This window comes from Nyctereutes procyonoides, unplaced genomic scaffold (genome assembly GCF_905146905.1).
Source record: "Nyctereutes procyonoides isolate TBG_1078 unplaced genomic scaffold, NYPRO_anot_genome, whole genome shotgun sequence".
NCBI lineage: Eukaryota > Metazoa > Chordata > Mammalia > Carnivora > Canidae > Nyctereutes > Nyctereutes procyonoides.
The window spans coordinates 35,676,681-35,691,274 of NW_026575133.1; the positions used below are offsets into that span (position 1 = coordinate 35,676,681).

The 14,594-nt window shown below is 58.5% G+C and overlaps 1 protein-coding gene across 6 annotated transcripts in view; it reads left to right on the top strand.

The window, feature by feature from the left end:
- Nucleotides 1–14,594, top strand: part of HDAC4 (histone deacetylase 4) — a 276,590-nt gene that overhangs the window by 155,693 nt on the left and 106,303 nt on the right. The window lies entirely within an intron of this gene.

A 14,594-nucleotide genomic window follows, 5' to 3' on the forward strand; every position in this document is an offset into this window, starting at 1 on the left:
AGGCCAGTAGGGGATGCGGGGAGTCGCGTCGGCCCGCACCCTGTGCACCCCGTCCTCACTTTAGTGGTTGTCCCTGACTGACTTTCTTTGAGAAACTAGGTGGGCCACAGGCGTGCGCTGCCTGGAGCCGTGCTGTCGCACCGGGACGGGCACCGGCGGCCTGTCGTCCTCTTGCTCCGGGGCGTGTGTCCGGCTGAGCAGACTCACCCTGCCCATCCCCGCACTGCTCTGCCGGTGGCCCCTTGGACGGCTGCGGCTGGCCCTGCTCTGGCCCACGCGCAGGCATTTCCCATGTATGGAGACCACACTCGGGCCTGCAGTTCCTGGGTCCCAGGACCCAGATTCGGCCTCCCGAGGGCAAGCCTGTGACCCCCGAAGGCCCTCCTCGTCATGCCGCCAGCGGCTCCCGCGCCCCCGGGGGCTGGTGGTGTCCTGCGGGCTCGCCTGGGTCACGCAGGTGCCGCGGCCGTCAGGAGCACTGGAGCGCTCCTTCCTGAGAAGCCTTCCACCTTATTTCACTTTCCCCATTCTCCGCCTGAGGTCTGGAGCGTCTCCTCGGCCGGCGGAGACCGAGGCCTCGGCGCCGCCGCACAGGCCGCGCCAGCGTCGCCAGGGCTCAGCCTCGCCGGTAACGGTGTCCCACAGCAGCCGTTCTGCCTGTAAATGTCGCCCGGCGGATCCGCGTCGTCCGGGCGTCGGCGCTTCTGGCCTCTTGAGTTGTTCTCGAGCTTCGTCTTACACGTTTGAGCCTGAATTCCTGCGGAATTCACTTTGGCCTGCGGTGAGCGGGGGCGGCTTCCGTCCCGTTGACGCCCGCGCTCGGCAGTGTCCGGGGTCGCCGCGCGCGGGGACGGGACGGGCTGCGCGGCCTGCGGGCAGGAGCACCTGCTCTGCTCCGGGGTCCCTCCTGCCCCGTCCTTAATCCCGGGCCCGCCCCGGGGGCCCGTGCGCCGCGCCCACAGCTCAGCCTGCAGAGCGTGCGCGTCCCCACGACAGTAAGTCTTCTCGTCCCTAACTTGCTCCATCTCTCCGCGTCCTCCGCCTGTGGAAAATATTTCTGAACGGCCTTTATAATGTTCAGCCATAACATTTTTGGTACTTTGTGTTCCTTTAGCTATTAGGCCTTCTTTCTTTGTTGGATGATATTGAAATGCAGCCGGTTTCCCGGGTTGATCTTGCCTCGCACCTCGTGTCAGTAAGCGAGCTTGTAAGTTCTGCTGGCTTCGCTGTGATTCATTTGTGGGGCCGAGGGCCGGGGGGCCCCGCACGGGCAGCCCTGAGTGCGGATCGTGATGGTTTTGCCCCATACTTTTCCGTGCGTGGTGTTATTGCCTGTGCTTTCTCTGGCTGGAGCCGTGTCTTGTTCAAGGTTCGTCATTAAAAGCAGTATTTGCTGTGGTTTCTCTACAGATACCCTTTTTCAGATTAAAGAAATTCCCTTTTCTTCTTACTTTGCCGAGAGCCTTTATAATGTGAGCAGTTGCTGGATTTTATAAATGTGCTTATCTCCATTATTAAGATGATCAAGGTGATCGTTACTAGTGTAGTGAATCGCATTGATAGATGTTCTGTACAGATGTTGCATTTCTCATTTTAAATTCCACTTTTCATCTTTTATCTGTTTTTATAGGCTGCTGGATTAAGCTTGCTAATAATTTATTTGGGGTATTTGTGGCTGTGTTCATGACGGAGACCATAACTTTTTATGTTGTCTCTGCCTGGTTTCCATGACAAGGTCCTTACTAGCCTCATAGCAGGAGCTCAGGGGTGATCTTTATTTTTCTGTTTCCTTGGAAGTTTTCTTTAAAACTGAATGATCAGTTATTCGAAAGGTGGGCAATAGGGTCTCTAATATGATCCTTGTGGGAAGATTGTAAAGTATCAATTCAATGTAGTCTGTGATCATACAGTTACTCTATTTTTTGTTTTTTGTCAATTTGGGAAAGTCTTATTTTTCTAGAAATGTGTCTGCTTTATGGCCTGAAAGTTGTTTGTTGTATTTTGTCATATTTTCAGTGTCTGCCATCCCCACAGTTAATTTGTGGCTTTCTCTCATTTTCTTAACCACTCTCACCAGAAGTTTGTCTGTTTTATTGGCCTTTTTAAAGAACCACTTTTGTATTATGTTGGAACACGTGAATGTATGTAATGGTTGTTTTCCATTTCATTTATAGACTTATGATCTCCTTCCGTCTGTTTTCCTTGTATTTATTCTTGTGCTGTTTTTTCTAACATCTTAGAGATAAATCAAGCCTATTAGTTTGCATGCTACTGATTGTCACATGTGACTATGTGAAGCTGTCGATTTTTTCTTAGTACAATAAGGGGAGAAGCTCGTAATTTATTACAGGTACTTTTTCATTTTCTTTCCATGTTAACGATTTTTAATTTTTTAAAAAAGATTAATGATTCACGAGAGACACAGAGACACAGGCAGAGGGAGAAGCAGGCTCCCTGCAGGGACCCTGATGCAGGACTCGATCCCAGGACCCCAGGGTCATGCCCTGAGCCTAAGGCAGATGCTCAACCCCTGAGCCATCCAGGCGTCCCCATGTTAATTATTTTTAAATGGCTGTTATGATCTCTTCTTTGACCCATGTTCAGGGATGTAATTTTTAAAAATTTACTTTGTATCAGAAAATTTTAGATACATTCGAAAAGTGCAGAAAATGCTAGAAGGAGCCATTGCCATCAGTCATCCTGGGCGTGTGGCCGTGTTCTATCTGTGCCTTCACTTACTTGCCACCTCTGCCCTCCTGATTGATTTGAATTCAGTCCCCGTCACCGTGTCGCCTCATTTGCAGCCACGCCAGCGCCTGGCTCTCTGAAAGACAGGGACTCCGCATTAAGCGGACATATGATGCCGTTTTCCCATCTAGACAAGACTGACAATTAAGATATTCACCTAGTGTTTCTATGTCTGTGACCGTATGTACAATATATATGTATTTTTAGAGTATCGTTTGCCTCCGGGTCCAGTTAGCACTCACACCTGGTGATGGGTGTGTCTCCTACAGTCTCCGGCTGAATCCACAGCTTCTCCTCTCCGCCTGTTGTGTCTGTTTTGTTCTGACCTTTGCAGTTCATCTTTGAAGATACGAAGTGGCTTGTCTTGTGCAGTTTTCCCATGTTTTAAATTTTCCTTGATTTCATCCATCTCCTGTCTTGTCATTTTAAATAGACCTCTGTCACCTGTGTTCCCTGTAAATTAGTAGTTAGAGCCAGAGGTTTGATCAGATTCAGGTGTGATTATTTTTAAATTTTTTTTTAATTTATTTATGATAGTCATACAGAGAGAGAGAGAGAGAGGCAGAGACACAGGCAGAGGGAGAAGCAGGCTCCATGCACCGGGAGCCCGACGTGGGATTCGATCCCGGGTCTCCAGGATCGCGCCCTGGGCCAAAGGCAGGCGCCAAACCGCTGCGCCACCCAGGGATCCCAGGTGTGATTATTTTTGGCAAAGACTTTCTAGATGCAGTGCTCTTCCCTCGGGAGTTACCCAGCTGTCCGTGTGTGCATGCGCGGGGTGTGTGCCTGCGGAGTGTGTGGTGAATGGCCACATTTCTTTTTTTTTTCTCCCTAAAATTGTTTTTGATTGATTTCGGGCCCCCGCTGCTCTGGAAGGCATCAGGGTTTCTAGCCTGCTCAGCCATGGAAGTAACTAGAACACTAACAACTCTCGCCAGCCCCCCTCCCTGCCCCTTACCCGGTACTTCGTTGTCGTCGAGTCTGATGCCACAGCTAGGTGCTGTGTTCGTTCCCGTCTCGCACAGTGTTTATTGGGGATTCGTCTTCATCGTCGTCTTCGTGTTTGATTCTCAAACCGTCCTCATTTCTAACTGGATGTACGTCTGCATGCGTCCCGAGCTTGTTCTTGGAAGACAGTTCCTGTAAGCACATCGCTCTGGACGGTAAGCACAGCTGGACAGTTGTCTCTCTTCGCCCTTAGGGGTGGGTCACCACCTCTTGGTCACCACCTCATCCCTTTGTAGGACACCTGCTCTTCTATTTCAGGGTGTTTGGAACATTTTCTTTGGTATCTGCAGTCCCACTTTGAAATTATCTTGATTTATTTTTGTTTTGTTTTGTTTTGTTTTCCCCTGCTTTGGTTGTGCTGTGTCTGCAGATTCATGTCTCCCATCAATTCTGGAAAATTCTCAGCCAGCTGTGTTCAAATATTGGGTCTGCAGAGCTCTGGCCTAAGTGGAGGCTCGCAGTTAGGAGCGCGCTCTGCAACAGGACTTCTGGGACCGCAGCTCTGTGGCCCTACCTGGCCGGGAGGCGGGAAGCCCAGGCAGCAGGACTGCTGGCCCCGGGTCATCGGTGACCCGTGTCTGGGAGAGGGGTCTGGAGTGGGCAGTCTGCGCAGTCAGTGGGGTTGGTGGCAGGGGCGAGGAAGGGAGCGGCAGCATCACTGGACTTCAGATTTGTACCGAGATGTTAAGAGGACTGAGTTCTGCTCCGTTCTCTTCATTGTCTTCCACCCCTGCCCCCGTCTCACGGGAGCCTTATGTTTCTTCCCCAGAGGAGGAGGGGGACTGGGCTGCAGGGAGCGAGGTCTGCCCTAACCCGGGGCCGCTGTTGCAGGGCCAGCACCCAGCTCTGAGGACATGCAGGAGGCTGAATTCCTTTCTCCCTCTGCCTTAGAAAGTCTGTGCATCTCATCTGTGTGGGGCCCCGACAAGCTCCAGTGTTCCTGGCTCCTGTTCCTGTCACCCTGTGGTTCTGGGTGTGTGGGTACCCGCGACCCCTCACCTGTGCAGCCGTGAGCACAGCAGGTGTGCAGAGCAGGAGGCCTGGCCTGGGCAGGGGCAGGGCCTGCTGTGGGAGGTGGCCTTGGCCGGGACTGGGCTGTCCCACTCTGGATGTGTGTGCACTCCTGGACTTCAGGTGACACGCAGTTTCGGGTAGTGCAAGGATGGGCTGGTGTGTCTCCCCCCATGCACCTAGGCCTCTGTCCCCCACGCTGTGCCTACACCAGTTTTAAAGAAGGTGGTCCCGGGATGGCCACTCCAGTCTATTTGTTTCTAAACCCCCACGTCTGTTTTGCTAACAAGGCTTCCAGCTGAAAAAACGAGCAACTTGTACTGATTCATAAATCTAGGAGAAGCAAAGACGCCACCGTAGTCCCTTCTTTGGGATCCTGGAAGCGTAATCCATCTTGGTGATGCTTTCCAGTCACACTTCTTCACTGCTGGTTAAAGTACAGAATGGAATGTCCCAGAATCTGTGCACGATCAACAAGTTTTGATCCTTTACAGTTGAGTTTGCTAGAAAGAACTTGATTATAAAAAGTGAAGTCCCCACTCACATGAAGAGAGTCGTCCCCCTAGGGTGTCCCTGTCCCACTCGCCGGCCACTGGACGCTCCAGGACAGTGCTTGCCAGCCCGAGGTTTGCAGCATGGCTGGTGCCGAGGAGCAGAGGAGAACAGGCCTGCGTGCAGAATCCCGGAGCCTGGGTTGTGGGGGCCTCACCCCTGCCCAGCCGGCTGCGGGCCACCCCGTGCCTCGTGCTTCTCCACAGACTCCCTTTGGCTGTGCTGGTCGGACAGGCACACCCCTGGGGCTGTGCTGGCCCCCTCCTGGGCCTTGCTCCTGGCCTGCTGACCACCCCATTTTATCACGCTGCAAAAAGTCACCTTCTGGGCCCAGGTTTTGGGGAGCAGCCTCAGGAGCACGTGAGGCAGGGCGGGCCCAGCTGCGCACACCTCTCCCGGGTGCCCTTCCCGCTTTGGCTGCCAGCCTCAGCTGCACGGCCTCCATGGTGGGTGACTGGCTTGGGGGCGTCCGGCTCTGGCGTAGGCAGCACCAGCCGCGTGCCAGCACTGCTCACACTGGCCCGCGTTGCCCTGCAGGGAGCAACTGTCCTGTCACTACCGGGGCCTCCTCCCAGGACACCGGGCCCCAGAGTCCACGCGGTCACCACGGCTCCCGACTGCGCATGCTGGCCTTGTGTCTGCAGACTCTGACCTGCCTGTGGACACCTGGAGAGCCCAGGTGTCCCCACTGGGTGTCCTGTGAGCTGACATCCCAGCGGCCCTGGGTAGATGTCTCTCTGAGCTTCCTTGGAAGTGGCGCCCCGCTGCTGAGGCTGCAGACCACAGAGCTGGCTCCCAGAAGCAGCCTCCCTCCCGCGCCGATGTCTCCCACTGTGGTTTGCTGGGATGTGGCTGGGAAGGCAGTGTTTGCAGGGCGAACCCTTCCTCCAGCTCCACCGGCTTGCCTTCCCTGCCGGAACAGTCTCCCTGGGGCCAGCAGACAGCAGAGAGGCCGCATGGGGGCTGGCCCGAGGGAGCCAGGCCACGGGGAGCCCCTTGCCAGCTGTGGGGATGGGGACGCCCCCTGCAGGGTGGCAGAGGCTGTGACCCAGAGTCTGTGCTGTGTGGGGGCACACAGTCCGGGGAGGCCGAGAGCCGGCAGGAAGCCGAAGTAGGGGGATAAAGAGACCGTGGACGGGAACACACCCCGCTGTCAACTGTAGCTTTTGTCTTTCGTGATGAAGATAGCGTCCCAGAGGTTTCCCGAGTCATCCCTGTGCCCGGCAGGCGATGTGTGGCTCTGCTGCACTTTTTTTTTTTTTAATTTTTTTTTTTTTTTTTATTTATGACAGTCACACACACACACACAGAGAGAGAGAGAGAGAGAGAGAGAGAGGGAGGCAGAGACACAGGCAGAGGGAGAAGCAGGCTCCATGCACCGGGAGCCCGACGTGGGATTTGATCCCGGGTCTCCAGGATCGCGCCCTGGGCCAAAGGCAGGCGCTAAACCGCTGCGCCACCCAGGGATCCCTCTGCTGCACTTTTTAACGTGTCCTCCCAGCGCCGGGCAGGGGCTGCGGCCCTGTGTCAGCCTCAAGCGGCGCCTTGCGGGGCAGCCCCCGACGGCCCCGGCCCGGGAGCTTCTCAGGAGCAGGAGTTGTTCACGGAGAGCACTGAGCAAGCTAGTAGTTACAGGGAAGACCTCTCTGGGTCGTGAGCCAGGTGAGCAAGGCCCAGGCCGGAGGCACAGGGGCGGTGGGAGGCGTGGTCGGGGGCGCTGACCCACAGCCCGGGCTTCTCGGGTGAGCTGTGCGCCCATCCCTGAGCCGCCGGCCCCGAGCCTGACGGCTGCCCAGGGTGCCCTGCAGCCCGCTGGCCCCACGTCCGCTGTTCACTTAGGCCGCGTGGACTCAGGGCCCCCGGCCGCCCGACGGGGGCAGCATCCCGGGGAGTGGCTTGTCCAACCTCGGGCCAGGCTCAGCCCACGGGGCCTGTGATCACCTGCTGGTGCAGGAGGAGGGGGACGCTCGCCCTGCCCCGGGATGTCCTGTGCCGCCTGCACGTGGGGCGGTCACCGTATTTCTCATTGACTTGGAAGAGTTCTCAACCTCCTCCTTGGCCGGAAGGCAGAAGCAGGGGGTACAGCAGGGCCTACGAGTGTCCGCTTGATTTCTAGAGCCCTGCAAGGAAATCACATGCACAGAAAACACCATTTCAAAGGGTGGCCTCAATGTGACCTGCGTGCCGTGCTCTCTCCCTGCCCCACACCAGATTAAAAACCGTCCCGTATGTATACATCTGTCACGACCCATCAATGCCTCCCTGTATTATATTTCCTTCTTTACATGTCGATGTCAATTGGAAACGAAACAATATAGAACAAAATTGCCTTTTCTCGTGCCACAATCATTTTATTTTTATGTTTCAGGCATACTTGAGCGTACAGTAAATTGTTAACAGAAGTTTCTTTCTTTGGCGTCGCACGCATACATCGCAGTGAGGCACAGAGAAATAACCTATGTGCCTAGTTATATACGGAGCCGAGGTAGGAGCTTACGTTATATGCATTCCCTCCAGAATATTTTTAAATCCTCACATTTAAAATCTTGACTTCCACACCTCATCTCCCCTTTACACACACACACACACACACACCCCCACAGCACAGCGTTAAATAGAAGAGTTGTCATCCAGTTACGAACACTTTGGGGGAAGTGACAATCCGTATAAATCAGTATTTTGAATGGAACTTGATCATGTAGGTGCAGTCCTTTTGAATGGTATTTTTAATAGGTTATGCATTCTGAGGTTCCACGGCGAGATGGCAGGTTGAGCGCATGTGACAAATTTTTTTTTTTTTTTTTTTTGTGAAATTCACAAAAACCTCAGGAGAGACACAGATGGGTCCCAAGCAGAGCTCGCCCGGACAGGACACGTGGGCAGCGCGAGGCTGTGGTCTCTAAACACCACTTCCCACTAAAGGGACCCACTTCTCCTTGGACAAACAGCTGATCCCAAAACATGTGAGGATTTCCGGCACGTCTCGTCACAGCAGAACAGAGGGCTGCGGCCGGCTTCGGAGCGGCTCGTGGGCCGTGCCGGGGCCCTCGTCGGTCAGGGAGGAGGGACGTTAGAGCATCGTCCATGCGGAAGTGCAGTGGGCCCTGTTCTTGGATCTTGAAAAACAGAACCCTTCCCATCGCCCACATCTGGAGGATGCTGCAAACTGCTCATTATTTTTGAAAATTGGCGAATAAAGGAAGAGAATCAGGCAGTGTCCCCGCCTTCCTTCTAAAAACTGTTTGTCAGGGTAAGAAGATAGTTGGCTCGGGGTCCTTCCTGATGACAGAAATAAGGTGGCGAATCCAGAGGCCAGGGTGGCCCTGGGCAAGCCCACCTCGCACCTCCGATGACCTCGCCGGGGCAGCGGTCAGAGCCCAAGAGCCGTGGAGATGCAGCAGCTCCTGGAGCACCTGGGGAACCGTGCGCGGAGGTGGTCTTGAGTCTGACGGCGCCTCCAGACCCCACGTCCAGGTCACGGGCGCGCAGGCCGGGGGGCCACGTTAGCCTGCAGCCCAGGCGCGGCCCGCCAGGTCCAGAGCAGGGCAGACTCCACGGGGCGGACGATCGGTGTCCGTAGCCCGTGAGCTGGAGGGGGTGCCGGCGGGAGAAGGAGCAGACCTTTAGCGGAGAAGGCATTGAAGGCGTGCGTCAGCCAGCACAGCGTGCGGGCCTTATGTGGGTCTTGATTTGATCGAAGTTCACAAAACGTGTGTGAGCTCGCTGCAACGTGGAAATGCTCTGTGGCTGTTTGATGATATCATGGATAGTTGTTCACTTCTCTGGGCGTATTACGGTATCTGATCGTGGTTTCTAATAGAGTTGGTTCAGAGATACGTTCCGAAGCGTTACAGAGAACACGCCTCGATGGCTGGTCTGCCCCAGCGTATCCCAGACCAGGGTCACGGGCCCCAAGCACCGGCCAAGAGAAGCAGTTGGAGAGCAGCAGGTGGGTCAGTCACGGGCGCTGGGGTGGACCAGGGAAAGCCAGACCCGCGCCTGCCCCCTGGGGTGTGAATGAGAGAGGGGGCGTCACAGCTGTGTGAGACTCCTGGGCATCGTCCTCGCACGTGCCCCGGTGGGGGGTGGCCAGTGGGAGGTTCTTTCCCTCTGGAGGACGTAATCCAGAGGCCCTGGCCTGGGGCCACGCGCGAGTTGAGGTCGGCCGTGGACTTCTAGGGCAGGCTCTCAGGGAACAAGGTGGCCCTGGGAGCCGTCTGCTAAAAATGTCCCAGCAGAAACCACGGGAAACCCACGGAAAGGTTAGTGTCCCTCCAAGGGAGTGTCGTAGAGTTGAGCACAAGGTGAGGAGGAGGCAGGTGGGAGGAAACGGAAGAGGAAGCTGGAGGGTCGTTCGAGCAGGTTCCCCAAGCATGAGGTTTCAGAAGCGGAGAGTGGAGACGAACAGAGTAGGTCAAGGCAGTCGGCGGGCGGTGCAAGGACAGCCCCAGACCGCCCGCGGCCATGTGACTGTGGACCTTGAGGACCCTGGGGACGAGGAGACCTCACCAGCAGCCGGAGGGAGGAACCGCTCACAGCCAAGGGCCCAGGTCCGATGGCGTCCCGGCTTCCAGGGACGATTCTGGGGATAAGGCGAGGGAGCAGGGCTGCCACCTGCTCCCCGAAGGGGTGACTCTCACGCTGGGGTTCTGAACGCAGCCGAAGCAGCGGAGCGTGGAGGGCAGGACGAGCGCGAGTGCCTTCTCCTCAGGACTCGCTTGGAGCGCAGAGGGAAGCTGGCTGGCGCGGGGACCGAGGAGTCCCTGCCGGATGGGAGGCCGAGCCTGCTGGCGGCTGCGCAGGAGACCCCGGGCCGCCCGGCCGACGCGAACCCCCCGGCTCGGCCCCTCGCGCTGCGGCCCCCAGCCCGTGAGCCGCCCCCGACTCCCGTCTGCCGCCGACCCGTCCTTCTCACCCCGGCCCCGCCGCCCGGGGAGGCCTGGAGGCCGCCCATGGTGGACGCAGGGGCAGGAACTGGGGGTGGGGGTGGCGCTGGGCTTCCCGGGGGTCACCCAGGACCTCGCCCCAGACGGAGCCCTTTCTCGCCAGTGGTCCCCGGCGCCGCAGGCAGACTGGACTCGAGACGTCCTGTCTTCCTGGGAGCCTTCCTCACTCTTGTCGCCACCGCCAGCGAAAGAAGAGCGCCTGGGGCACCCGGGTGGAGGGTGTGAGCATAACGAAGAGGGTGCTGGGCCGAGCCAGCATGCGGCTGGGGGGGCAGGCATGTGATTTGGGGGCGATTGTCTGCTGCTCCCTGCGGTGGGGACGTGGGGTGTCCAGCTCATCGCCCTTGCTCTCCCCAGGGGACGTGTTCTTCCGCACGTGTGACGGGGCCTCGGTCAACGCATTCCCAACGCCCCCTCCCTCTGCGCTCCCCCCACCCCACACCCCCGCCCCCGTCCCACGGACAGAATGTCAGCGAGAGGCGATCCTAGTCACAGAGTTGGAATAGCCGCCCTCCCCCTCGATGTGAATGAGTCATTCTTTACTCGGGCAGACCCGAAACTTCTGGAGAATAGTGCCGGCCTTTATTCCCTATCGATACGGCGGCATGAAGCGGCGCTAGGGAAGGAGGATCTAACCCCGTCATGGAAACGACAGTGTCCTTTCTGACGATCGTTTATTCGAAAACAGAGAGACTAACAGATTTTCCCTGTTTCTGATTGAGAACTTGGAGTTCTCGGCCCGGGCCTGCCGTTTCGCCCTGAAACCCTGAATATGGTCTTTGTGCTTTTACTAACGTCACGAGTCTGATTGTATTAATATGTTTCTCAAGGCCCAACCTATAAAAGCAATTTTCTACTCCACATAAAATATTCATGAGAATACAGGCTTTTTTGTTCTGATGCTGCATTCTTTAAGCAGAGAAGGTTGTATTGTTTCCTCCGGGGCGCTTTGGGTCAGGAGCCCTTGCAGCTTCTGCTGAGAACTCACGGCATTTCAAGTAGTTTTTGATACAGAAATAGTACGGGTCCTGTTTGACGCACCCGCCAGCGACCGGGATGAATGGGGATTGTGGCCGCGGTGCCCCCCGGCCCGCGGGGGGGCTGGGGACGGGGCCCGGGACGGCTGTGCTCCGGCCGCCTGCCTGCCTGCCTGCCCGCGCGGAGGAGCGGGGCGGGGGCGCCCTTCCCAGGAGGCCTCTCGAGCGTCTCCTTGTCCCGCGTCGCTCCCAGCGTTGGCCGTCGTGCCTACCCGTGAGCCCGGCATTGTTTTCCGACGGGAGGAAACGGCAGGAGCCGGCCCTGGTGCAGCCGACGTGGGTCACGATAAGCCGTCCGTTCTCTTTGCTCCGCGTTTAACTCTCTTTGGCAGAAGAAGGGAGTTTTAGTTGAGACTTCAGAGTGGTAAACTGAGGCAGTACAGCCTCCCGTTCTGAGACCTGGGGAATACAGCGGAAACGACACAGTGAGGACCACGTGCCCTCCTGGTGACATGAGCAGAGCCCAGCTCCTCGCCCCCTGAGCCCTGCGTACACCCCTCCCCATCATCTGTGGCCCCTCCCCGCCCCAGCATCCCCCCACCCCCGGGAAGGGCTGGAGGGGGCTGCCAGGGGGTGCTTCCCTGGAAGATCCCCCATGATTCCAGACTCAGATAACCTGGGAAGAGTTTGAGGGAACTGGGTGAACCTCGGCTTGCGTGTGGAGGGTATGCACAGCCTGCGCATCCCCCCGCCCCAGGCCCATGTCCACCCGCAGCATCTCTCCGCGGCCCGTCTGCGTCGGAGGCCCGGCCTGTCTGGCTCGGCGCCCCCAGCCCTGCCCTGATTGGCTCATCCTGTGTCCCCAGGACCCTCCACTTACGCCCTGACCTCTGGGCCCTTGCTCACGCCGTGCCTGCTGGGCCAGGGAGCCGCGGCCCCCGAGTGGCCCCTTCCCCGCGTGTGCCGTCGGCCCGCGGCCCTCTCTCCGGTGCTTCCTCACCGCGGGCCTGGGAGCGGCCCCTCGCCCGGCAGCGGCCCCGGCGCCGGCTCCTCCGGAGGACCTGTCCGTAGAGAAGCTCTGCCTGTCGTGGTTCTGATTAACACGAAGGATCGCTTGAACGGACTTTTATGTTGAGCGTCTGAAGAGGTTAACCCCGAGACGTCTCTGGTGGTCCCCTGACCGCCTTTGCGTACAGTAGAATCAGGAGAAGGGAAGCCCAAGAGGACAGCAGAGGGGCTTCTGGCCTGCATCTCGGGGCGCCCGTGGCCCCTTACGGCGGGGGCGCCCCTGACCTGCCCTCCACGGGCAGGTGAAGCCATGCAGCTTACGGGGGGGGGGGCTGTGCTCATTTCTGGACTCCTCCGTGGTTCGTCCTTGGGCTGAAACCTGCAGCTCAGCCAGGCCAGCGGAGTGGGACACACGGGGGGCCGCTCTTGCCCGGGCAGGTGGCGTGTTCTCGCTCCAGCGGTCGCAGGCCGCGTGGCCCGGTGCCCGTGTGGGTGTGCGTCACCCGGAAACACAGCCGGGCTTGTCCCCAGAGAGCGGAGGCGGGCTGGGGGCGGGGGAGGCCTGCCCTGTCCCTGCGTGTGCGGGGCGGGTCCTGGGAGCCGCCTCCTGACCACCCACCACACCGGGGGCGCAGGGCGGAGCCCGCAGCGGCCACGGTCATCCGCCCGACACGCTTGTGAACGAGGAAGAAGAGCATGTGCCGGGTTCTGGGGGAAGCCCAGTCCTGCTCCCCTTTCCGTCCGATGGTCGCTGCCCGGTCCTCCCTGCCCTCGTGTCTATTCCTTTATAGAAAGTCTGGAGCAAGTGGGGGAAGTAGTGAGGTTTCATAAAGCTGGTGCTATTCATATGGTTTTCCTTTTTTTTTTTTTGATATTTCATACTAAAAGTGCTCAAGAAAAGAAAGGACATTGATAAAATCCAGTCTTTCCCAGCTCGCGCTGGTGGGTGTGGGAGGGATGCTGCTGCTCCCTGTTCGTGAAAACAGTATATTTGTGTAGATTTATTTCCCGTAAATACCACACAAAACCCTCTTGATACGTGAAGCCCGAGACTCAGTTGGAAATATGTGCACACGGCCGGGGGTCGCGTTTCACCGATGGGGAGAAGAAACGGAAGATAAGCAGCCCCTGACCCCTTCCCTGGCCGTCGGGGCCCAGGGACCGGAGAGTCGGATACTTCGTTAAGACGGTCGGATCCCGCGTACTTCCCGACCACCCTCGGGGCGGCTCCGTCTCTTCCCTCCGTTCCCTGTGGTCGGGGTGAGGCGCGACGCAGAGTAGAGCTGGTCCCGGCCTCGGGGGCTCCAGGCCAGGGGAGCAGCGGGAGCGGCCTCGGGTCCTGGGGGAGGGAGACACCAAGCTTCTGTCTGGGGGCCTGCGGGGCCCACGCCCCGTCCCCGACGGCGTCCAGGTCTCTGCCCTTGCGCTGTGCCTCGTGGGCTCCTTGACCCCGTGTCCATCCAGGGCGCTGGGGTCAGGGGGCCAGGTGACTAGGACCGGAGGTTTCCCTGCCCTGCCTCATCACAACAGCCAGTGTGGCACCTGCTACCTGGGCCGTGACCACAGAAATGCTCTGTCCTGGGGGGGCGGGTCCCCTCGGGCCGTTTAACCAGGAAGTCTGGGCTTCGTGAGGCTGCAGAACCCGGGCTTCCGAGGAACCAGGTGATGGCTGGGACCGGAGGGCCGCGTGGTCCCAGGGCCCGCGGGTGGGCTGTCCCGGACACACTGGAGCAAGGTCAGGTGCACGGCGCGGCCTGACCCTTAGAGGGAGCTGGTCCTTGGTGGCCCGTGTCTGCTGCGTGTGTCTCTCACCCGAGGGCTGAGCTCCCTGGAGGGGAGGCCGCAGTCTCCTGCCCCCGGCTCTGGGGTCTGGTCCATGTCCTCTGAGGAAGTGGGCCCCGAGCAGGCTGTGGGGGACTTTCTGGAACGCCGGGGAGCTCGGGGGCCCGTGTGCGGCCGTGTGCTGCAGGAGCAGGTGGCTGGGCTGCCCCTGGAACTCAGGGGGGTTATGTGGGCAGAGCCCGGGGGCTGTTCATTGCACGTGTGAGAAAGGCCACAGCGTGTCCCTGGCGGCGCCCCTGGCCGGGCCTCTGCGCCCCTGTGCACTGCAGACGTGACCCTGCCGGGAAGGGAGCGCCGTGTGGGCCGGTGACGTGGTGGCCGCCGCTGAAAACTGGCTGCGTGCTTTTCCTCACTGTGCTCTGGTATTGATGTGCAGCCACCAAGGCTGATTTAGCTTCTGGTTCTAATCAAAATCACTTGAGCTTTTTTCGGGGTACGTTGGTCCGGGAGGAAAACCCCTTCTGTGCGAGGCGCGGAAGCTCAGGGCCTGCTGAGGCTGGGG